The sequence below is a fragment of the Erythrolamprus reginae genome, chromosome 5, assembly GCF_031021105.1.
Source record: "Erythrolamprus reginae isolate rEryReg1 chromosome 5, rEryReg1.hap1, whole genome shotgun sequence".
Classification (NCBI taxonomy): Eukaryota; Metazoa; Chordata; class Lepidosauria; order Squamata; family Dipsadidae; genus Erythrolamprus; species Erythrolamprus reginae.
In genome coordinates, this window is record NC_091954.1 from 44,736,339 (window position 1) to 44,762,739 (window position 26,401).

A 26,401-nucleotide genomic window follows, 5' to 3' on the forward strand; every position below is an offset into this window, starting at 1 on the left:
TATGAGAGGGGGACACACACCCCTCTTGGCCCAGCCAGGTCTCAGTTATACATGTCAGGTCAGCTCACTCCTCCAAGATTAAGTCTCAAATGAGGGGAGCCTTTTTAACAATAGACCTGGCATTAAACAGTAGCAGCTTGTCCTATATGCCTGCAGGATGACATTGCTTCTTCAATAATACTCTAGCTGAAGATTTGGGGTGTTGGGGTGGGGGCTGCACTAACAAAAATATTTTACATGATGAATTCAGTTTAAATGAACAGGGGAAAAGAAAGTTGCAGGTCATGGCTTCCCAGTCCTTATTTTCATAAACAACCAGTCTGTGACATGGATATTCCTTTTATTTACTTCTGTTCTCATAGTAATTTAAAGCAGCAGATACTTAAGGTATATCAAGGTATATCCTCTACGTCTATTTCTCTATTCTGGGTATGTAATTCCATTGATGTAAATAGTTTGGGACAAATGGAGATAGACTGGGAAATATTCAAAAGGAAAATTGCAGAATTTAAATGAAAATATGTACAATTTTGTAATTGTCACTAGTCCAGAAGTATTGTTTAACTTAAAACGTGTGAACAATTGTTGGGTGAAAGTGAAAAGTATTGAGACGCCAGACCAAGTGCTAAACAACGGTTCCCTTTATTCAGCTCTTTTCTGCAAGTGACAGTCAGCTGGGAACTCGCCAGCCGGCAATGAGAAACTCGGCTCTATTTATACTCTTGAGGCTCGCGCCAAAAGAGCTGTCCCGCGTCTGAGCCAATCAGACGCAACCTTGTCTTTTCAATCTGCCTGGAGACAGCATTCTCCTCAGGCAACTATTTACATGTCATATTTACATACTTAACACCCCTCCCTCCTTAGTCAATTGCATACTGTCCATCAGTTGAGCCATGTGATGAAATCCTCCAATCGAGTGGGTCTGCGCGAGGCTCGCTCAGACCTGCGCAGATCAGTTGAGTCAGGGACTTCGTTGGTGGAGGTTGGCTCTCTGTCGGATCCGGAACATGGCTGGGCCCGAGTGGGGGCTCCGGCCTGCTGCGCTGTCCGAGATGGAGCTGAATCGACGTCGGAGGAGGACGATGGTGGCTCGTCGGTGTCGTGGGAACGTTCCAGCCTCGGTAAGCCCAAATTTACATCCAATAACTCAGGTTGCACATAAGAGTCTGCTTTGGGGGAAGATGTTACAATGGCGGTTTGCTTATTATCAGAGTTAATCCGCCCTCTTAAGTAATCAATGTGCCGTTTCCAAGTACGGCCATCCTCTGTTTGAACTAAATATGTTTTCGGCCCTGTTTGTTGAATGATTTTCCCTTTTACCCATTGAACTCCCCCATCAAAATTCCTGGCAAATACATATTGGCCTAGATACATGCTTCTTTCTGGTAATACAGACATCTCACCTTGACCCATGGTATTGGAATAGCGAGGGTGCAACCTGTCTAAAGGAGACCTTAGTTTTCGCCCCATTAAGACTTCTGCAGGGCTTTTATGGGAGGCAGCATTAGGTGTAATATGTTGCATTAATAGGAATTGGTCTAATTTATGTTGTATTTCCCCAGGGCCTGCTCTGCGCAGTGCCTCTTTCGCCACACGAACGTAGCGTTCAGCCAACCCATTAGCCCATGGGGAGTAAGGGGAGATTAGCGCATGTCTGACCCCTAGGTTACTCAAGAACACCTCAAACTGTCGGGCGGTCAGTTGTGGCCCATTATCTGAAACAAGTACGTCAGGACACCCATGGGTTGCAAATAAATGATACAGAGCCTTAATAGTGGCACATGTGGTTGTATTTTGCATTGCCACTATCTCTACCCACTTAGAAAAAGCATCCACGACAACTAGGAAATACTGGGACCCAATGGGGCCAGCAAAATCTATGTGTATTCTGGACCAAGGTCCAGTGGGCTCTTCCCATTCCACGGGGGCAGTTCGAGGGGGATTGGGCCGTGACTCCTGGCAAGGGTCACACCTGGCTACCCAATGCTCAATATCGAGATCTAAGCCAGGCCACCACAGGTATCCCCTAGCCAACCCTTTCATTCTGACAATGCCTGGGTGTCCCACATGTAACATAGTCAGTACCTTCTTCCTAAGTGTTGCTGGAATGACCACTCTATCCCCCCACAATACACATCCTTTTAGGTAGGACAATTCTAGTCGTTTTGTTTTAAAATCTGCCAGTCCCCTCTCTTCTGGTCCCCCATGCCAACCCCTGTGTATACAATTTATGACTGTTTGGAGAATTGGATCTGATTTAGTATGCTCAGCCACTTCCCTGGCTGAAGTTAGAGGGGTTTCTTCTATTTCTAATAGTAGTACATCCTCAGAAGAAACTGGGTCTTCCCCTCTTTGTGCCAAAGGGCACCTGCTTAGTCCATCAGCGTGGCTTATGGATTTCCCCCCCTTATGGATTAAGGTATACTGGTAACTGGAGAGGAATAGAGCCCATCTAATTAGTCTAGGGGACATGAACGGAGGGGTAGGTTTATCTGAAGGCAACAGTCCCAAAAGGGGTTTGTGGTCCGTTATTAATTCAAACCTCCTTCCAAATAAATAGTTATGAAATTTCTTAATGCAAGCTATTAAAGCCAGGGCCTCCTTATCCAGCTGGCTATAGTTCCGTTCAGAGGAGGTCAGCGTTCTAGAGAAAAAAGCTATAGGTGCTTCAGTATTGTCTGGCATTACGTGGGCCAATACTCCGCCCACCCCATAAGCTGAAGCATCACAAGTAAGCCTTATGGGCAAGACCGAACTGTACTGCACCACCACGCTATTAGAAGTCAATAAGGTTTTTATTAGAGAAAATGCTTCGCGTTCAGGTCTGCCCCAGGTCCAGGGAATTCCCTTCTGAAGGAGTCGGTGGAGGGGTTCTGCGACCGTTGCCTTCTGTCTCAAAAAAATAGAATAAAAATTCAGAAGACCTAAGAAAGCTTGTAGTTCAGTCTTATTGGTTGGTTCAGGTGCTTCGGTAATTGCTTTTAATTTATCAGTTGTGGGGTGGATACCCTGACAGTCTATTCTATACCCTAGAAATTCAATGCTTTTGGTGCCCCACACACACTTGTCTGCTTTTACTCTGAGCCCTTTAGATTGGAGGCGTTGTAGCACAGCCCTGATTCTATGGTTCAATTGGGGAATGGATTTAGCCGAAATTAGAATATCATCGAAGTAGGGTATGGTTCCTTCAAGACCCGTTAATACACGCTCCATTAGACTCTGAAATATACCGGGGGCTATGCTCACCCCGAATTGCAACCTGGTGCATCTGAAAGCACCTCTGTGTGTGACAATTGTCTGTGCCAAAGCGGTAGGCTCATCGACCGGAAGCTGCAGGTATGCCTGAGCAAGGTCGATCTTTGCAAAAACCTTTCCTTCTCCTAAGGAGTGCAGGAGGTGCTGAACCACTGGTATGGGATAAGGGTGATGCTGAAGGGCCTTATTTATAGTTGATTTATAGTCCGCACAGACTCTTAACGAACCGTCCGGTTTTAATGGTGTGACAATTGGAGTCTCCCATGGCCCTTGCTCTACAGGGACTAGAATTCCCTGAGCGATAAGTTGGTCTAGCTGGTGGTCTAGTTTGGGCAGCAGAGGTAAAGGAACCCTTCTTGGCTTCAGTCGGATGGGTGGGACCTTTGGGTCTATGGAGAAAGAAATAGGGTCCCCTTTATAAGTTCCCAAAGTGGGGCTGAATACTTCAGGAAACTCATGTACAAAGTCTGGGGTATCAGAGGGAGACTGAAGCATACATATGCCAGAGATCTCAATCCCTAAGGGGGGCATCCAGGTTAAACCAAGGAGGGAATGCCTTGCCCCATCTACAATTACCAAAGGTAGGGAACATTTTACAGATTTGAATTGTACAGGAATATCAACTTTACCTAATACAGGGATGACATGTCCCTGGAAATCCCTTATAATCAAAGTAGTCTGAGTTAAATTAGATTTACAAACATTTGGCATATACATTTTGAATTTGTCCCAAGGCATAATAGAGTGTTTAGACCCGGTGTCCAACTCTAAATCGCAAGGCTTGCCATTTAGAAGCAGAGAAATAATGATTTTGGTGCCTTGCGTTGCATTTGCGCAATTTACGTAAGTTTGACAGTTACCTCTGTTGTAGTCGCGGTTAGCGGCTGAGTTGTTTTTCCGGTTGAAAGATCTGGGAGGCCGGTTTTCTCGTGCTTGTGGAGCCTGGTAGGAGAATCGCTGTTGTCGAGGGGCGGAAAAAGTTTCTTCAGGCAGGGGAGCCCGGCAGGCCTCAGCGATGTGACCGCACCGATTGCAGCGGCGACAGATGGCATCCCGGAACGGGCAGCGAAGTCGCGGATGATTTCCCCGGCAACCCGGGCATGGGGCTGGTGGGCGAGGGTATCTTGGTTGTCTGGAGGGGTCGTTCGGGAGCAGTAGGCATGTGTCGTCGGCGGTGGCTGGAGGGCTGAGGTCGTCTGCTGGGTCAGCTGCGGAGGAGATTTTGGAGACGGCATCTTTGCTTACGTGGTTTTGAAGGTCTTTGGCTGCTGCTTCGGCGACCTCGGCAGTCTGGGCGAGTTTAATGACGGTTTGCAAAGTAGGTTCGTCCTCGGTGAGGAGTTTGTTACGAACAGTGGCGTTTTTCATGCCGAATATAATCGCGTCGGTTAGTCGAGCTTCTGGGCTGTCAAACCTGCACTTTGACAGTACAGTTCGGAGTCTAGTGGCGAATTGGTTAATAGACTCAGCTTCTCGTTGAACCATCCTGGAGAACTGATGGCGGTATACCACAGCCGGCTTCGTGGGTTTGAAGTGACCCGCAAGCTTGGCTTGTAAGTCTGGCCACGGAACGTTCTTGGCTGGAAGCGGATCGGTGAGCGTTTGAACCAAATCGAAGATTTCGGGGCCGCAATAGTTAAGGAAGATGGCTCGCTTTCTGTCCTCTTCGGCGGTCCCCATACCGGCGGCTTCCAGGAAAATTTCGAAGCGTGTCATGTAGGCTTCCCAAGACGATTTTTCGGGGTCGAAGTAGTCGGGTGCTCGGCCGATCTGCGAAGGATTCATCTTGCTCGTAGGTTCTCTCCGGTTCTCGTCGCCAGTGAAAAGTATTGAGACGCCAGACCAAGTGCTAAACAACGGTTCCCTTTATTCAGCTCTTTTCTGCAAGTGACAGTCAGCTGGGAACTCGCCAGCCAGCAATGAGAAACTCGGCTCTATTTATACTCTTGAGGCTCGCGCCAAAAGAGCTGTCCCGCGTCTGAGCCAATCAGACGCAACCTTGTCTTTTCAATCTGCCTGGAGACAGCATTCTCCTCAGGCAACTATTTACATGTCATATTTACATACTTAACAGAAATATTATGGCAAAGCCTTCATTGACTAATTTGAAATCTGCAACTCTCCAGCCTAAAGCCTGAGTTTAGAAAGTTTTGCCTATAATAACTAGTTGTTTTAAATTCTTAATTTGGGTGATATTGAGGACATTCTGTTTGTAATGTTGCCTTATGATGTAGCCAAGCAAGTGTTCCCTGTTGCTACCAGTATGTTCCGGCTGACTGGGGTGCACACGTGCAGGAATTTGCATGAGATTCGGCTTCTGCACAGGGAGCTAAATCGCACATGAGATTTCACCAATTTTCAGCAATTTTTTTGCTTCCACGCATGCATGGAAGCAAAAAAAAAACCTGCCAAAAATCAGTGAAATTTCAACACACACAGAAACTAAATCTCATACAGATGCACGCATGCACACCCAACAGTCACATGGAGCTGCAGATGCAGCTCAATTTTCGTTACCACTCTATAGAGTTGCCCATTTCGGTAGCAACCCACTACTGAATATAGCCAGATTTTAACATTTCAGATTTGAATTTGGGAAGATGTATATTGCCTCTATATAGCTAAAGGATGTCAAGGGTTAAATAACCACACTTCTCAGTATGGTAAGTATCACTGGTAAAGTTCTCATGAACAAACCAATTGTTTGGCTTTCCATTTTCAATATTTGGTTTCTTGTTACATGAAGCATGGAGAATTTAACAAAGCTGTTTTTCATTGTTTAGAGAAAAGTAAATTGCTAAACCCCTGGAGAGCCTCTTCAGTTTCTGTTGTGGCTATTTTTATTTTCCACATTAGAGATCCAAGAGAGTAATATTGAAGACTGAGAGTCTTTGGAGCTTCAGCGTTCAGCAAATGTATAAAACAGTCAATTTAAAATTGAGTTCTTCCCAACAGAAAGAGCACAGTGTTAATTCCTATTGCACGAGGACAAGATATTCTGTCTTGAGATACTTTCGTAATTCTAATCCAGGGTATTTGGTTTGGATCAATGAAGACCTTCCCCTTCATGGTATCCAACAGAAATTCAGCTGAAAAAAAACCCAAGGAGGCTTGTGCCACAATGTCTTCCCTTGTCATTTCAGTGGCACATAGGAAGTCATGGAAGCTACTGAATGTGGGAAATACAATCATCAATCTGCCTGCTGTGTTTGCTTAGAAACAGCCGGCCGGTTAGAGCCGTGCGATTGGCGTCCCTATCCAAGGTTCTGATAGGGCGCTTTCCATAGTTACTTTGTAAGCGGGAAAGCTACTGTGTATTTGATTGGTTCCTGCCTCAGCCAGGGCTTGCTATATAACACTGTGTGCATTGTATGTTTCTCTAAGCCTGTACCTGCCTGCCTGGCATGCATTCCATATTAAAGCCATCTGTTAAATAAGGCCTCCTCTGTTTTACTGGCGACGAGGATTCTCGCCATTTCTTCAAGAATTCTATGCTTGGACTCTGTACGTAAGTGAAAATGTCAGTGCAGCTTACTTTCGCCCCTTTCAATCCCCAAGGGGAGACATGGGAGTCCTATGTTGCCCGTTTCGATTGCTTCTTAATCTCCAACGGGTACACGGAAATTTCCGGAGACAGGAAAAGATCTTATTTCCTGGGGTTTTGTGGCCCCGAGATGTTCGAAACTGCCCGAGCATTGTTTGCCCCTACTTCAATCCACGATGTATCTTGGGAAGACTTTTTAAAAACCTTGCAGGATCATTATGCCCCAGCTCCATCTCGGTGTGCGAGGCGCTATAAATTTTACCAGCGGAACCAAGCAGAGGGGGAGTCTATAAATGACTATGTGGCCGCCCTGCGCTGTGCGGCACTGTATTGCGAGTTTGCTGACCTGAATGACTACCTCCTAGACAGGCTTGTAATTGGGGTGAGAGACGGTCGGCTTAAGCGGTGTCTCCTGGCCATTAGGGATTTGACATTTCAAGCGGCGTTAGCGGAGGCTTGTGTGTTTGAGCTGTCAACGCAGTCGCTGGCAGCCATGGACAGCACCGTTAATATCACCCGAAAGACTACAGTTTCCACTGATAGGGCCACCGTTCTTCCTGAGGAGGATGGCAGTCATGAAGCAGAGGAGGAGGAGGTGTGCAAATTGGCAGTGAATAGGAACTGAGACGCTCCTGTTACCCATTCCAGGCCACCCCAGTCACCTTGTCAGGGCTGTGGGGGCAATCATCTGAGGTCCTCCTGCCCTTCCCGTGATGCCGTGTGTTGGCATTGTGGTGCCAAAGGGCACCTTTCCAGAGTTTGCCGTTCCCGCAGAGTTTCCACAGCCGCGGCCCGTGAGCAACGGGAGCCCCAGAGCTTCATTCCCCGATGGCAGAAGAAATTCCCTTCAAACCGGCGTGAGGATTGCAATGCTATCTATAGTCGGCCACGTTTGGCTACCACTTTTGTGAAAGAGATGTCTAGTTCAACGGAAAAGATCTCGTTGGAGGTCCAGTTGGGCACTTCGAGGTGCCCTATGCAAGTGGACACGGGATCTGCCCATTCCTTAATTTCGTGGGCGACATTGAAGCGCTGTTTTCCAGCTATCAGCAGAGGTCGCCTGTCTCCGTGCGCTGTGCAACTGAAAGACTATCAAGGAACACCAATTCCTATTTTGGAGGAGGGTCGTTTCCCAGTCCGTTTCAAAACTTTTGCGGGCAATTTGCCTCTTATTGTAATTAATGGGCCTTTCTCTAATCTTTTAGGATTGGACTGGTTCAAGGCTTTGGGACTCTCAGTGACTGGGGTAAATACTGTCAGTGATATGGGAAGGTTTGAGGTCCTGGCGCGGGAGTTCCCAACAGTATTTGATGGTCAGTTGGGCTGTTATACGGGAACCCCGATTTCATTCGGTTTGAATCTGCAAGAACCAGCGGTTCGTTTAAAAGCCCGCCGGGTGCCCATTCCCCTCCGGCCGAAAGTGGAATGAGGAACTGGACAGACTGATTGCCCAGGGGGTGCTAGAACCGGTGGATCAGGCAAAATGGAAAACCCCGGTGGTCATTGCTTTTAAGGGGGATGGGGGAATTAGGCTGTGTGGGGACTATAAATGTTCCATTAACAAAGCGTTGGCACACCACTCATATCCGTTGCCAGTGGTGCAACAGCTGCTGCACACCTTGGGAAAAGGTAGGGTGTTCGCGAAGCTTGACCTATCTCAGGCTTATCAGCAGCTTCCCGTTGACCCCCTAGCTGCAGAAGCGCAGTCAATCATCACCCATCGGGGGGTATTCAAGTGTCACCGCTTACAATTTGGGGTCTCCATTGCCCCAGGATTATTCCAGGGCCTGATGGAAAGGTTGCTATATGGGCTCGAAGGAACTGTGCCATATTTTGATGACGTCCTAGTGTCGGGGAGTTCCACGGACGAGTTGATGGCACGAGTAAGAAAAGTTTTGTCCAAGTTCAGGGACGCGGGGCTTAAACTAAAAGAAAAGAAGTGTGTTTTTGGTGTCCCGAGGGTGGAATTCCTGGGCTTTATTGTAGATGGGGAGGGAATTCACCCCACCCCTGAAAAGACTCGGGCGATTAGGGATGCCCCCAGGCCACGTTCCAAAGCTGAGCTGCAAGCCTTTTTGGGACTCCTAAATTTTTACGCGGTTTTTATTCCGCATAAGGCATCGGTGGCCGAGCCTTTACACCGGCTTTTGGACAAGCACTCAAACTGGCACTGGGGAAGAAGAGAGGAATTGGCATTCAACGGGGTCAAGGAAATACTCTTGTCCAACAATGTGCTGGCCCAATACTCACCTGGTTTACCTTTAATTTTAACTTGTGACGCTTCACAACACGGGGTGGGCGCTGTCCTCAATCACAGACTGCCAAGTGGAGCCGAAGCCCCTCTGGCATTTTTCTCTCGCACATTGGCTTCGGCGGAGAGAAATTATGGACATATCGACAAAGAGGCGCTGGCACTAATTGCGGGGGTCAAGCGGTTCCACGATTACTTATATGGAAGGCATTTCGAATTAGTTACAGACCACCAACCATTGCTGGGGCTTTTATCAGGCAGCCGTCAAAGTCCGGTAGTCCTTTCACCCAGGATGTCACGTTGGATCGTCTTCCTAGCGAACTACAATTATACGTTATCCTATAAGCCAGGACGCCACATAGCACACGCTGATGCCCTGAGCAGATGCCCGCTGCCAGATGTTCTCGTCGACCCTGCTCCGGCGTGCTCTGTGTTTGCTCTATCTGAGAGCACTATTCCTATTTCGGCAACCGAAGTAGTGGGAGTAACTGGTCGGGATGCCATTCTGTCCCAAGTAAGGCAATGGGTGTTAAGAGGATGGCCAGTTACAGCCCCCGCAGATGTTTTTGTCCCATTATTCAGGTGTCAATCAGAGTTCTCTGTAGAGAAGGGGGTGGTGCTGCGAGGAAGTAGGGTGGTTATTCCAGAAGCCTTGCGCAGCCCGGTGCTGGCATTATTACATAGGGGTCACCCTGGCATAGTGCACATGAAGAGCTTAGCTAGGGACTATGTTTGGTGGCCGGGGTTGGACAAGGCGGTAGAGCTAAGAGTAGCTGGATGTGCAGCGTGCCAGGAAAGTCGCCCTTTCCCTCCTCGAGCCGCGCCGCTGGTATGGGAGCCGCCAGCTGGACCTTGGGCTCGTATTCACATTGACTTAGCCGGTCCATTTATGGGACAGACCTTCCTGATAGTCGTGGATGCCCACTCGAAATGGGTAGAGGTGGTCCTGCTCAGATCTACCTGCGCTCAGGCTATCATAGACGCCCTACTGACTTTATTTGCCACGCATGGGTTCCCCGACCTTCTCGTTTCGGACAACGGTCCCCAGTTCACAGCGGTGCAGTTTGAGTCATTCTTAGCATCTGCTGGCATCAGACATGCGTTAAGCTCGCCTTGGCATCCAGCCAGTAATGGCCAGGCGGAACGGGCAGTTAGGTCTGTAAAAGACGCCCTTAAGAGGATGCCACAAGGTTCTTGGCAGGAAAGGCTAGCAGATTTGTTGCTAGTGCAACATTCCACCCCCTGTGTGGCCACGGGTAAGACCCCAGCCGAACTTTTGATGGGTCGCAAGCTCCGCATCGTTCTTGATAGATTGCACCCATGGTACTCTCAAACAGTGCAGTGGCCAGTAACCCCAACCCGGCAGGTAAAAATTGGAAACACTGTTTTTGTCAGGTCTTACTCAGGAGGACGGAATTGGGAAAGGGGAACAGTAAGCAGAGAGCTGGGGCCTCGATCTTTTGAAATCGAACTGGCAGATGGAAGGGTTTGGAAGAGGCATTTAGACCAGATCCGGATCGACAGGGCGAGCGATCTCCAAAGGGAAGGAGATGGTGAGCAGGCGGGATCGGCTCACAGTCAGTTTCAGCTGCCCATAAGACTGTCAAGGGAAAACGCCTCCTCAGAGTCACTAAGGGGAGAGGAAGTTCGGGATTCAGAAGAGGGAGTGCAAGAATCAAATTCGGAGAGGATTTCCGAGCAGGCGGTCATGCCTCGGCGCTCCGAGAGAGTGCGCTACAAACCGGCATATTTAAAGGACTATGTATGTGTCAATCAAGGGGTTAGGAGTGCTGTGTTTGCTTAGAAACAGCCGGCCGGTTAGAGCCGTGCGATTGGCGTCCCTATCCAAGGTTCTGATAGGGCGCTTTCCATAGTTACTTTGTAAGCGGGAAAGCTACTGTGTATTTGATTGGTTCCTGCCTCAGCCAGGGCTTGCTATATAACACTGTGTGCATTGTATGTTTCTCTAAGCCTGTACCTGCCTGCCTGGCATGCATTCCGTATTAAAGCCATCTGTTAAATAAGGCCTCCTCTGTTTTACTGCCCATCAGATTTTTCCCTTGACATTCACTTCTTTTTAAAATAAAAGATAAAGTAAATAATTTCATTAATGAAAACTTGGCAGAAATTCTAGCAATATTCAATAATGCAATTGAAGTTATATATTCAATTTCATTTGATAGTAGTGCAGGTCAGAGATGGGATTCAGCAGGTTCTGACCAGTTCTGGAGAACCACTAGCAAAAATTTTAATTAGTTTGGAGAACCAGTAAATACCACCTCTGTCTAGCCCATCCCCAGCTATTCTCTGCGTCCTGAGTCCCAACTGATCAGGAGGAAGTGGGGATTTTGCAGTAACCTTTCACTGGAGTGGAGAGGGAATGGAGATTTTACAGTACCCTTCCCCTGTCCACAAAGCTACACCAACAAAGCCAGGCCATGCTCATAAAGCCTCACTCACAGAAGCGGTAGTAAAAAATGTTGAATCCCACCACTGGTACAGGTGCAGACCGGTCATATGAAATTCATTTGTCTCAACCAGAGGAGGGCAGCTAAGGGGGAATGGTGATGTGTGCTTACCTCCGTGGCTCTGAGTGCTAGCAGAGGCCAGCGCAATTTTGGTACTGTACCTGTGCAGATAGCAGAATTGCGCATGGTGACGCAGATGTGCCCATGTTTCGGCGTGGTTTTTTGCTTCCACGCTTGCACGGAAGCAAAAAAACGTGCTGAGACATGGATGCACTTGCATCTCGATGCACAATTTTTCTACCTGCAAAGGTGCAGTACCAGAACTTGCTTTGGAATGAGCGGAATGAATGGCATATATGCCGCTCTTAGTCCACTTTGGAATAAGTGGCAAATGAATGAATGAATGAATGAACGAACGAACGAACGAACGAACGAACGAACGAATGACCGAATGAATGAATGAATGAATGATATGATGTGTCTCATCAGCGCAGCATTTTTAAATCACAGTTTTAAATTGTGGGCTGGGAAGGTTACAATGGTGATTACATGACCCCAGGATAATGCAACTGTTATAAATACAGCCTGGTTGCCAAGCACCCACATTTTGATCAGGTGACCATTGAGATGCTGCAATAGTTGTAAATGTGAAAAATGGTTCTAAGTCACTTTTTTCAATGCTGTTTTAACTTCAGAAAGTCAAAAGTACAGTGATACCTCGTCTTACAAACGCCTCATCATACAAACTTTTCGAGATACAAACCCGGGGTTTAAGATTTTTTTGCCTCTTCTTACAAACTATTTTCACCTTACAAACCCACCGCCGCAGCTGGGATGGCCCGCCTCCAAACTTCCGTTGCCAGCGAAGCACCTGTTTTTGCGCTGCTGGGATTCCCCTGAGGCTCCCCTCCATGGGAAACCCCACCTCCGGACTTCCGTGCTTTTGTGATGCTGCAGGGGAATCCCAGCAGGGGAATCCCAACAGTGCAAAAATGGGCGCTTCACTGGCAACAGAAGTTCAGAGGTGGGGTTTCCCATGGAGGGGAGCCTCACGGGAATCCCAGCAGTGCAAAAACGGGCGTTTCGGCTGGCAAAAGGGGTGAATTTTGGGCTTGCACGCATTAATCGCTTTTCCATTGACTCCTATGGGAAACATTGTTTTGTCTTACAAACTTTTCACCTTAAGAACCTCGTCCCGGAACCAATTAAGTTTGTAAGACAAGGTATCACTGTAGTTGTAATTTGAGGACTACCTGTACATTAAATGTGTTTGTCTTGATGCAGATCTTCCAGGTTAGCTCATATTGCTGCATAACTGTGAAAAGACCAGTACAGGTTTTGGAAAGCAACAATCCAGACTAAAACCCTTGAGATTTTATAATCAAGTACAGTGGTACCTCTACTTAAGAACTTTTCTAGATAAGAACCGGGTGTTCAAGATTTTTTTGCCTCTTCTTAAGAACTATTTTCTACTTAAGAACCTGAGCCAGGAAAAATTTCCCAGGAAATTTCAGAGCGGCACGAATGCCCGGCCAGTTTCCTGCCATTCCCCCTGGGTTTCTCTCTCTGGTGCAGTGTATGGGAGGCAGCCTTGTGCCGGGTGTATGGGAGGTGCATGCTCCTCCTCACCACCTCAGTGTCCCTCTTTTTTTTAAGCCTTAAAGTTTTGGATTTTTTTGATTCCCCTCACCTCACCTTCTTCCTTCGGCAACCACTCTTCTTCTCCTCTTCTTCCTCCTCCTCCTCCTCCCATCCAAATTCTGAGCTTTTATTTCTTTCTTTGCATTGCATTATTTGCTTTTACATTGATTCCTATGGGAAAAATTGCTTCTTCTTAAGAACATTTCTACTTAAGAACCTGGTCACGGAACGAATTAAGTTCTTAAGTAGAGGTACCACTGTATTTTAAAAATTTCTGCCTATTCACTGGAGCACCATTGCCAGTCATATAAATAAGTAAGAGCTACAACCAACAATATTTGGAATATTTAAAAAAAACATTCAACAATAATTGATATTAAATTGTAAACTTTGATGTGACAGAAGCATGAAAGTTATTAAATGTTCTTCACAGTATTCAATTATATCAATTAACATTAATCAGTTTTGTTTAGGCTCTGATATAACTTTGTTTTGATGTTAGGTCCAGCCAGTTTTGAAGTGAGGCAACCAGGATAGTGCTCCAAAGCCAAGTGTGGCTTTTCTGCCAGAGCAAATTCGGACAGTCCTGAATTAGATAGGCAGATAACATGGGTCATTAGGAAACATGCAGGGGGGATAAGCAAAGAGAACCATGTCTCAGATAAAAATGATGTCAGATGTCCAAACCTTCTTTTAAAATGTATGATAGCAGCTGCATTCAGGAGACAGAGGTTCCTGTCAGTTCTTCCTTTATTTTCCGTTTGCAAATCAATTTTGCAAGTGTGAAATACAGAGGCATTGATGATATGCATTTGCATGGCTGAACTTTATATTGCTAATGTTTAGTGTCTTTTTTGCAATGCATTTTTATAACTAAACTTCCTTTTAAAAAAATATCTCCTCTCAGAATAAGGTTTAAAACATTCACTGGTCAGTCATTTTCAGTTTTCATTGGATATATAATAAGCAAACTCCCCCTACAGGAATTAAATGGTAATATCTAAATCTATGCAAGCTTTGCAATACTGTATATGTATAAGTGTTGCTCCATATATACTGGATATCTTTGTAAATACAAAAGTAGCAACATCAGTGCTCTACAGTTTTCTTACAAAATAATAATGCAATGTTATTTTTGCTTAATCTCTCACACCAGAAGAGACAACAGGGAGTTTCTGAACTTGATTTCAGTTCTCCCAATTTTTATTAGCAAAGTTGTACTGAGCAAAATAAAAATGAAAAATGAACAAAAAAAAAATTATTTATGAAGTATGTAATTTTAAGAAAATAAATAAATATGGCAAAATAAAAAATAAATAAATTGGGTTTTAATAGCATCAGAAAAAGCTTTATTGTGTATATGGCTTACGCACCAGGAACTCATATGGTGGATTTAATTAACATATATTCAATTACACATTTAATGGTCTATTATTATTACTCCAGATGTGAATTGCCCAAAGTTTGGTAGAAGTATGGATATATAAATGTTTTAAATTAATTAAATAAATATTTATAAGACAGATAATGTTAAATAAATACATCATGGATAGACCCATGATGTAGACAGGGAGACACAGAAGAGATATGCTGATTTTTGCCGCCGTGCATGCATGCACCATGAACACACAACTGGAGTGATTCTGGTAAAAAAATTACTGGGTTTTTTGCTTCTGTGCATGCGCAGAAGCAAAGAAACTGGCAATTTTTGCTGCCAGAAGGATGTCCACTTGGGAAGTTCCGGCTGCTGCACATGTGCAGCAGACAGAATTTCACTGCAGCACCTGGTGTGGCAACTGGCAAAAGCAGCCTGCCTGAGCTCTGGCCATGTGCCTCCTCTTTCTTGCCGCAGGAGAAAGATTCCTGCAGTGCAGGAGAGCACAGAGCAGACCACGTGGCAGGAGCTTGGGGCCACCTGGCCTGCATGCTCTCAGCGCCCTTGCAGGAGGTCACTGGAGCAAAGTAAGGGCTGCTCGCAGTGCAGTGCGGTGGGCGCAGCATAGCAAAGCAGGTGGGGGGAAGCTGATGCGAGAGGTGTGTGGAGTGAACAGCAGCAAGTGGGAGGTGGCATGGCAGAATGAGCGATGGGGGGCCAACAACGGCGGGCAGTGGTGAGCAGACACTTACCTTATTTTTGGCTATTTCCGTGTTCTTTTCATTTCTGCGCATCCGCAGAAGCGAAAAAACCCCAGAAATCTTGCACACACACATCCTCACATAAGATTTGGCTACTACTCATGCGCAGAAGCCGAATCCCGTATAAGGACGCACACGCACTGGGGGGGTGGCGTGCTCCCGGTCCATTCCGGTAGGGCCAGGAATGGTAGCCTGTCCCTGGCTGAAGGTCTCTTCATCCAAGGTCATGGACCAAAGTCTACCATGTAAATCCAATGTGGGTTGGCAAATAAATGTTTTGCATCTTTCCAAGTCTAGTATGTAGTGAGTGTGGTTGACTCACCTAAAGTCACCCAGCAGATTTCTACATTTGGAGGAGAATCAGAATGTGATTCTGCCTCATCTTAGTCCATTATCTCTTTGATGAGAACACTTGCCATCTTACACAAACGTGCACACAGGTGTGGGCTACTGCCTGGACCGGAGGGGGAGATGCAGTGGAGTAGCAAAAATGGAACTTCACCCCAGAGCACCCAATTTGCATTGTAAGATGTTGAAAAAAATGCAGGGCACCCTGCATAAGTCATGCTCACAGTGTGGTAGTAAAAATTTTGGTAGCCCTTCACTGCCCACATACATACAGATACACGCACATACATACACACACATACAAGGACACACATACACATACATGCACTACATGTAAAATAGTGAATTGCAATTATAGTCTCTATATGCCCTGCCACATCGAACTACTGAAGATATGCTAAGTTTGAGTTAAGTAAATAAATAAATAAAACTAAGAAGTAAAAAAAATAAAACTTCAAATCAAACCTACAAAAACAAAGCTATCAGCAGTTTGGGGCTAATAGCAGCAGTTTGACTAGACTCATTCTTTTTTCTTTTTTTAAATATATTTTTAAATTGATTTTTAACAATTTAAAATCACACAACATAAAACAGTGTGTAGTGAATTGTGAGTTGTGCCCACCACCCCGACATACACACATTCCCCACCACCAAATTGGGGGTATTTCTTGTATAATCCACTCAACCCAAGAGCAATATAACTGTTTACATATTATAGAGTGATTCCAGTTTATTTCTTGTAGCTTGGTCTCGGATTCTGCTCGTCATATATCGTCTTACCTTGTCCCACCGTCCCATCAGCTGTCCCAACTCAGTTTCATTATCCAAATTTATCCTTTTTTCCATAATTTCAAATTGAATATGGTCCACCATGTACCTATACCAATTTTGCATTGTCCATTTTGTCGCATCCTTCCAACCCAAAACTATTACTGCCTGAGCGCTTTCTATTGCTGCTTTTTTTATTTCTCTAAATTCTCCCATCGCATTACTTTTTACTAGTACTGCCATTTCCTTAGTGATTGTCCATTGTATATTTAACATTCTATTGATATCCTCTTTCACTTTTTGCCAAAATTCCTGCACTATCGGGCATTCCCAAAACATATGCATAAACACTCCTTTGTCTTGACAACCATGCCAACAATTCCCCCTGACATTCTGCTGAAAATGTGCGAATTGAACGGGAGTGAAATACCACTTATGTAATATTTTCCTTCTCATTTCCCTAATTCTTGTATTTTTAATTTTCCTTATATCTTCTACTATATTTTCCATTTCTTGTACCTCTACTAATATCTCATTTTGCCACCATTTTGTCAATCCATCAATCGTGTCCCCGTCTGACTGCACTAGCAGTTTGTATATATTAGTTGCTTGCACCTTTATCCCCTCACTTTGTTCTCTTATTATTTTCTCTAACCCTGTCTCCTCCCACCATAATACTTCTTTATTCTCCCTTTCATTTAGATATTTACATATTGCATTTATTTGTAGCCACCTTCCCTTACCTAACCACCATTCTATACGATTTCTACTTGGCCTTCCATCCTTCTCGTATAACTGTTTATCTTAGTTATCCCTCTTCCCTTCAACTCTCCTATAACCCTATTTAAGTTAATTTCGTTTTCTCTATTTATTACATAAAGCGATGACAGTTTAGATTTATATAATCCTATTTTCCTATTTAGACTCATTCTTATAATAGTAAGCTTAGGGAGATAAAGACTTTAAAAAAGGAAAGAATTTGGCCCATATATAAAGAATTAGGAAGATGAAAAGGATGTGTTCTTAGTGGAAATATTCCAACTAATATTAATGAAAGTGATTCAACCTGAACATTTAAAAAAAAATTACAACAGTGTTGAAGCAAGGTCAGAATGACTTTTGAACTTGGAAAAGAGCAGTTTAAATCAAGGCTGTTCATGCCAGGGCCATTTTGAATGTAAAATGTTATTGCCCATCACTAGAAAGTAGCATTATTAATGCAAAGGTCAATCACATTTTTATTTTCACATGGAACTTTTCCCAATAGATAAATAGAGAGATGATAGATAGATAGATAGATAGATAGATAGATAGATAGATAGATAGATAGATAGATAGATAGATAGATAGATAGCTGGATGGATGGATGGATGGATGGATGGATGGATGGATGGATGGATGGATGGATGGATGGATGGATGGATGGATGGATGGATAGATAGATAGATAGATAGATAGATAGATAGATAGATAGATAGATAGATAAATAGATAGAGTTCTGCGGAGGGCCCTTGGATCAAAACCCTTGACTCAAAAATCTTTTATTTTATGAATAAATCAACTCTTTATTGATATAAGCATACATAACAACAAGCAGGTTTTAAAACAGCCAGGAAGGAGGAGTATTTTTCTCTTTTGAGCTAAATGTAAACAATGTCCAGGAAAGGCACAAAACTTGGCCTAATCAACATTCTTTAGATAACAAAGTCCATTTTTCATTTAAGCATATGGATTGTGCTCACCAGAGTCCTGGCAACATGCATCCAGCAGAGAATGGGTTGTATTGAGTCAGAAAATCATGGTTTGGATGGATGGATGGACGGATGGACAGACAGACAGACAGACAAACGGATGGACAGACAGATGGATGGACAGATAGACAGACTGATGGATGGATGGACAGACAAACAGACAGGCAGATAGATAGATAGATAGATGATAGATTTATAGGGGGAACATAGGTGGATCACTTTTTTTGATTTTGTCTTCAGTTTTGATTTCTCACCACTCTTGAAGGGTGGTAATTAAATACTGTACTGAAAAATTGATTTTTAAAAAAGAAAATGTATATTATGTATGTGCCTGTACACACACACACACACAATTTCGTAGTTTGGGATTAACTGTAGCAGATTTTTTGAAACTCCATTATTTTATAAAAAATAATTATAAATTACATATACTGACTCCCACCAAGCACTCCCACAAAGAGGAAGAAAACTTTTTTTGTGAATCTATATATTCTCATGAGAGCCAGTTTCGTACAGTGTTAAAGCATCGGGTGCGAAACTGGAAGGCTGTGAATTCTAGAGGCACCATAAGAAAAAAGTCATCTGAGTGACACTTTCTTTCAGCCATAGGAAATCACTTCTGAAAACCTTGTTAAGAAAATTGAGGGACTTATCCAGGCCATCTCTGTAAGAATCAGACATAATTGAATGGAACACATGTATATTCTACACTTAGAATATACTCTTCTAAAGTAGTGAGAAACGGGTAATGTACTTTTGGAAATTAGTAAAAGCTCATCAGCCAAGACTTTCAATTGTCCTGTTTCATGTTATAAGGCTATTAATAAAATAAAACATATAAGCTAATCAAGTTAAAGAAAATAGGTTACAGAAACCGCCAAAATCTTTGGAATGTAATCAAATGGCAGAACAAGCTAATCACAAGGGCAGGAACTGTATCACGCACGTTCTCAGCAGAAGTAGATTTTTCTGACTCCTCAGACAACTTGACTTTTTCTCATCCTACATTAAACAGCTGTTTTATTATGTATTCTGCAGATGAATGAGCTGCAATGCTCATCTAAACTTATATTTCTTTTTTGTCAGCTTAATTTTTTGGCCCACCAGCCAACAACCACAATTTGAGAGAATATCTCAGCTGGAGGGAAAATAGATTAATGTCTCCTTATTCTGCGGGTGGGGGGTAGTGCTCTTTCTTGGTCTCTGGTCAAACATACCTTGAGACATGTTATTTATTGAAGAAAATTGATCAGTTAAATAATGTTTCCAAATTATTTTATGGAGAAACAAGATACTCACTGCACCAGGATAGTTCACAGTAAGGGCCCCATTACTCAATTGTTTAACAGTACCTGAACAAGGATTTTCCTTAATAGCTGAAGATACAATATCAGTGAAAGATTTAATCGCTGAAATGAATGAAACTGAGAGCTTGCATTTGTTTCAAGGAGATAATGAAAAATATGGTAAAGCTTTGGGATAAGGCTTTATTTATGCAAGTGAGTTTTTCTGTCTCCAAAAGTATCATATTATTATCATCATATTGTAATGATGCTAGGGAAGGATAGAGTCAGTCAAACATGTTTTTTGTGTGTGACAAGATAAGCTATGGTGTTATACTGTATAGTTATAAATTAATTTGTAGGGAAATTATCTATAGCTGATATTAAGTGGGATAGGCAGTTGTTCTGGATAGGCACAATGTAACCTTCTTTAAAATATAAAATCTGTTCATCTATATTTTCATTATTGTGTTGTAAATTATGACATTTTTATGACAAGGATATCAGTCTATGTGTTTCAGAAATTGGATATGCTGACATGGCTTTCCTCTCAAAATCCCAAAACAATAATCATTTTCATTCTATGCATAGGAGCAGTACAAATAACCTACATTTTTTCTTCTTAAATATAATTTTATTAAGAACTTAAATTATGAAAGTAAAAATAAATACAAACTAAATTTAGAGGAAGAAAAGAGAATGGAAAAAAAAGAATAAAAAGTGCAAGAAAAGAAAAAAAAGAAGAGAAAGAGAAAATATAAGAAAGACAAACAAAAATATGTAAAGAAGTGCATTTCAACCCTCACTGCCACATTATAAGCAAATTTAATAATTCTTATTGTCTATAAAGTTAAACATACATCTCTTTATCATATAACCCATCCCTTTCCTATAAGCAAATTCATAAAGCATCAACTTTTCAGTCTTGATGACAGCAAATCTAAAAGTGTTCCTAGAACATTGCAGCATTGCAACAATGATGTGTCATTTTACCTTAATCAAATAAACAAACTTTATATTCCTTCCTTTTACTTCTAATTGACCTCATAATCTCTATATTTTGATTCATTTAACTGTTATAATGTGAAATTGAAGAACAAAGTATGCAAGTCTGTTTGCAGAAAATAAACAATCTTCTTCACAGGAGACAAAAGTATAGAAACAGTAATTACGCTATTATATATGTGGTTATTGTGCTATTAACATTGACATTATGCATAGGACAGAAAAGGAAAAAGTAATAATAAACCAAGTGGATTAACACTTGAACTAAGAAAAAGAACCTAAAATATAGGTATGTTTTGTGACAATTCCAGTCACTTTTCATAACTCTTCATATCTTTTAGCATCCATACATACTTATTGCAGTGGTGGGTTGCTTCTGGTTCAGCCCGGTTCGGCAATCTTGTAGTGGCAGTGGTGGAAGGCTACACCCACCTGGGATTCTTCTGCACATGTGCAGAAGTGTCACAGGCATGCCTGAACAAACTGGTAGTGATGGGATTTAGAACCCATTACTTACATACTTCATATACCATACCCCTTCCCCTCCTAAAAATTAAGAAGACTTTTCAATTCTAGGGGGGAAAACATTCATATAATACAGAAAGTCTTCACATACTTGTCTCAGTTGATATGAACAACTTCACACTAAGTGAAACATCACAAGGCCAATCTCAACTTACAACAGCAGTTCCAGGTAAGGTATATGTATATTAGAAATGGTACTATTGGAAGATATAAAATATAATTCTGGGTCATTGCTTTTTCACATCCTATTAGTTTGGTTAGGTATTGTGCCACAAAAATCTTGCCATCGTAATTTAATAGTTGGTTATTCACTTGTAGCACTATTGTTTCTGGGGTTTAAAGTTCCATGTTACTCTCCAACTAATTACCTTAAAAATAACGAAGCTATTGAAGCAAATATATACTGTAGTTGTGATTCCATTGGTCTGCAAAACTGAGTGAAATGCAATGACACCTTTATTGCAAATGTCGTTGTTTTTATAATTTGGAATATAAAGTTAAATATCATCTTTTTATATTTCAATCCAGATGAGATGTACCAGTTTGATTTTAAAAATGGGAGGGGAAAATTTACACAGCTTTTACAAGCAACATAAATACAGTTCACTATCCTTCAAAGAAGCAAATCAGTCATTTGAATATTTTTATGTGCCGATAAATACTAGGTTAAAGTAATGTTGTGAGATCTAGAAGGATATGTGATAGAAGATAACTGGTAAGGGAAGGAAATTATTTTCATAACCGCAGCAATTTTACATGTAGAAATCAGGAGATGAAACTTTTCATAGAATGAAAATAGTGGCAATAACCTGCTAGTTCATTTGATCAAACCACACATTAAAAACCACAGACAAGAAATAACAATAAAAATAGGAAGACTACTATTCTATTCCTCATAAACTGAGACTAAAATTCCATTTATAGAGCACCTTCCCATTTTCTTATCTAATATTAGGCCACTCTTGCTTAGATGGTGGGATTTCTGAAGCTTTTTGTTTCCAGACTGTCAGCTTTTTTGTGTCATCCCACAAAGAAGATCAAAAGACGAAACAGAAAAATTGTAATGAAAATGGATTTTGGCATCAGATAATATGCGGTGAAATGTAACAATGGGGCCCGGGGGATTAAAAAAGGACATCTACAAAGTTGAATACTTCAAGGAAAGTTCTCAGAGGTCTTTAGAGTTCTTGATTGTGCAAGCAGAGGACAATTTGTTGATGATTGAAGAAGCTTGAATGGCATCTTCTTGCTAAGAAGCAAAATTGAATGAGACGTGGGAAATATCCACATGTCCTTTGTCTCCATAGAACTGCAGGAATACTTAAACACAGATTTTTGAAGTCAAAAATAGTTAGAATCTGTTCTGTCTGGGTCCCCCCAGACGCCAACACCAACCAAAAAGAGTAGTCAGACACACTGGTAAAAAGCAAAGGCAGTTTATATACTGGAAAGCAAACACAGGTAACAAAAACTGTTCTTACAGACAAGAACACGATGCAGTTTCACAGAGGTTTCACGAAGGCCAGGCAATAAAACAGGATTCTTGCTGGCAAAAAGAACTCTGGAGATAATAAAACCCATACCTCCCCCAAGTCTTCCAGGCTTCTAGGCCACAAGCCAAGATCAGAGACGCCAAGAATCGAAGCAAGGTCACAGGAATCCCAGTTGATAACTCTCCACGAGACTGTAAGGGTGGGCCTGCCTTTTCAACCCTGCTGAGGAGAACCACACCCAAACCCAGCTGTTGCCAATTCAGGGATGGAAATATCTTTCTAATTGGCCCCTTCTTTGAGCTGCCCGTCTCTGCCTCATGTCTATTATAGCCTGTGCGTCATCATCCAATGAATCCAGGCTACTAGCTGGGGAGAGCCCCCCCCCCCGGGGGTCTCAGGCTGCTCTCCCTCCTCCTCCTCCTTACGTTCCTCTCCCCCGTCTGCTTGGTCCTCCCCCTCCTGGTCACTGTCCTTCTCCTCTGGGCATGGATCTGGCAGAGCTCCAGCCGGTCCCTGAGGAGCCTCAGGCTGAATCACAACAGAATCTTAGACAAATTTTTGAATGTTTTTAAAGAATCTTTCATGTTTTAAAATGTCCAGTGAATAAATGTCAGCCTCATTAGATAGATCAACTGAACAGAAAAGATAAAACTCCTTTTAGTGAGATTTACTACAGTAACAGATTTTTATAAATCTGATTATTCTGTACTTTGTTCTCCTTATAATTCAGTGAAGAAGAGAGGTGTCTATCTGGGCAGCTTCCAAATGGTTTGTCATAGTTGTGGACTTTAAAATGTCTCAGACCCTTTTACCTAGGCAACAGTTCTTTCATAACTCCATCATTTCCCTTATTTTCTAAATGAATTATGATTAATAATCATGTGGATAGCAGTTATCTGAAGGAATAATCTCTTTCCAGTTACATGGGGGGCAGAAGGGCCTTATCTGTGTTGGCTCCCTCCCTTTGGGACTTTAGTCCCAAGAGTTTAAACTGGTTCCTACTTTGACATTTTCACAAAGCCTTTAAGATCTGGTCTTGCTAAAGGGCCTGAAGAACCCAGAGTGAGATGCATTCCATTTGATTGTATGTTGTCCTGTCGGGGGATTGTTGGTTTTTATTCTTTTATATTGTATTATTAAATGGTTTATAAGCTATCCAGAGTCATTGAGAATGTGTGGGCAGTCGTAAAAAACTTCAAAATAAAATAAAATAAAAAATGTGAATGGGATGCATCACTCCAGGAGTGATTTCCAGACTTTGAGACAATATAGTAGATGAACACACAACAGCCTAAATTAGTTTATGTTTTAGTTCAAGTCATTGAATATGCTCTATGAATGGTAATGCTTGGCTAGTTTATAATTTGGCATTTTATGGAAAATGGATTAAGAAGGTTGTGTGAATGCTGCTTCTATGTTGTTACTGCTATTCAATTTGCATTTACATTAGCCAACTTGAACAATGTCATAATTAATTATGTAGGCTACTCCAAGAAAGAAGAAAAAAGTCCCACAGTGAAGCCCAGAGGGTATAGTGAATTTAGATCTCCATGGAAGAAAACAGATGAATATGTGACATGAAGTATTTTACAAGTGCTTAACAAGAACACGATTGGGGAGTGGAGGGGATTGAAATCCATTAAATCAATGCCATAAACTTATATTGTGGTTTTTTTTACAGTTAGTGAAGTACAAGATGATCAATAATAGAACAATTATTATTCACTTTAAATATCAGTGGCCTCTAAGAACAAAAGTGAATGGTTGCATATGACGAGTCCACCACTGATACTAAATCGGAAAGATGAGAGGATGCAGATGGAGTCAATACCAAACACAAAGAGTGATGCAATGTTAAATTAGCTTGGAATGCAGGTAAGTGGATTAGAGAGGAGCACAGTTCAATATGATGAAGTAGACATTAATGAAATTAGGGTGGGAGGCTAGCATGGGAAAGAAAATAGGTTGCCATTCATGACCTGTTTCAAGATAGTTACCGAAACGGTGAATATTATCTGGAAGAATGAAGGCCTGACTTTCTTGCTGTCTCTGAGACCAATCCACACATGGGAAATTCAATTCTTTAACAGACGGTGAATAAACCAGTTCCTCCAAAAAATTAAAGCACCAAAGTTAAATTATTTTCACAGGAGAAATCTGTTTAAAATACTGAAAGCTATGACGGACAGCACAAAATCAATATTAGACATTTACAAAATATTTCTTACCTTAATTTGACATCTGTTGATACGTTTCTCAAGGTTTTATAGTTTGCAAGTTGTCTTTGTTCTTTGTATTTTAAAATATATTGAACCTGTGGTAAGATAACAGACAGACAGACAGACAAAGAGCTGTGGTGGAGCAGTGGTTGGAATGTAGCATTGGATGCTAATTCCACTGACTGCCAGTATTTCAGCAGTTTGATTCTCAGTGGCTCAAAGTTGTGTCAGCCTTCCATCCATCTGAGGTTCCAGATTGTTGGAGAAAATATGCTCACTCTGTAAACCATTTAGAAAAGGTTGTAAATCACCATGAAGCAGACCGATAGTTGGATAGATAGATAGATAGATAGATAGATAGATAGATAGATAGATAGATAGATGGATGGATGGATGGATGGATGGATGGATGGATGGATGGATGGATGGATGGATGGATGGATGGATGACAAATAGATATTTGTTCATTCCATGATCAAAAATTACTAGAAACTTCATTGTTTATTGTAACAATAATGGTGATACAGGCTTCAAGCACCACTAAAAAGCATACAAGAAATAATAGCCTGAAGCTGTTATGCCTTACAAACAATATTCTTACAAATACTATTATTACTTAGTTTGTGCTTTGATAAAAAGTACATTTAAATAAGATATGCAGAACTAAATCAACAAAGCCAGAATTAGAACGTTCGATATTGCTCTGAATGCAAATCAGTCTGAGGTATTATTTTCCAAACTGACCACTTCATTGACTTTTAGTAAACACTCCCCATTCTTCACTTCTTGTTTACATTCTTTACATAAATGCATTCAATTCATGTTTTTTTAACTATCCTGCAAAGTAATATGTGGAGCACAATACAAATCCTCTTGTTAGGTTCGTTGGTCAAAATCCTAGATTTCAGTCATTTCAAAAGTTTTACTATCCTTGTCAACTTATCATGTCAATTTCCTATTCATCCATGAATGATTACAAACAATATTAAGGTCCCCAACCATTCTACAGGTAACAAATATACAATTTTGTCTTATATAGAATGAAAGCATTGGCCCATCAAAAACAGAAGAGTAGTTCTCCAATGCCATAAGTAGGATCTCTATTGCTATAATATGTCTCCTTCCTTACATTTACTCATTCCTTGTCTTTTTTACTTCTGCATTATTTACTTCGCTTTCTTTTCTTCATTAAAAATATTTATATGACCTTAGCTTTCTTTGGTTTGTTTTCAGCTGCCAGAAAAGCATTTGAGAAAGTTCTTGGTTTTGTTATCATTGCAAATTTTTGGTTTTATACTACTTCATTTTTTCTTACTTAAGAGTCTTTTGGAAAAACAAATGAAAGAATGATTCATATTTTTGTTTGACACATATGTAGCATAAACTGCATTCTTTCATTTGCCACTTGTTACTTAAATGAATATTTGTGGCAGTTTCACAGCAAGGCTTCAGCATAATACAAGCATTAGTAATTGATTTTCTTTTTAATTAATGAAATTATATGATTTATTATGACTCTGGTGCATGTAATACAAGATCTCACAATGTAGTAGATTAACTTTAATATTTTTTTATTATTATATTAAGTCCCAGAATATTTTTTTCCAGCTATGAGCAGCAGCTGAACTGTCACTTTTTCCATTTTTCTAAAATATTGGTAATGTTTGCAGAGATAAGCATTAAATATCAATACAATCTGTTATCTACAACGTGG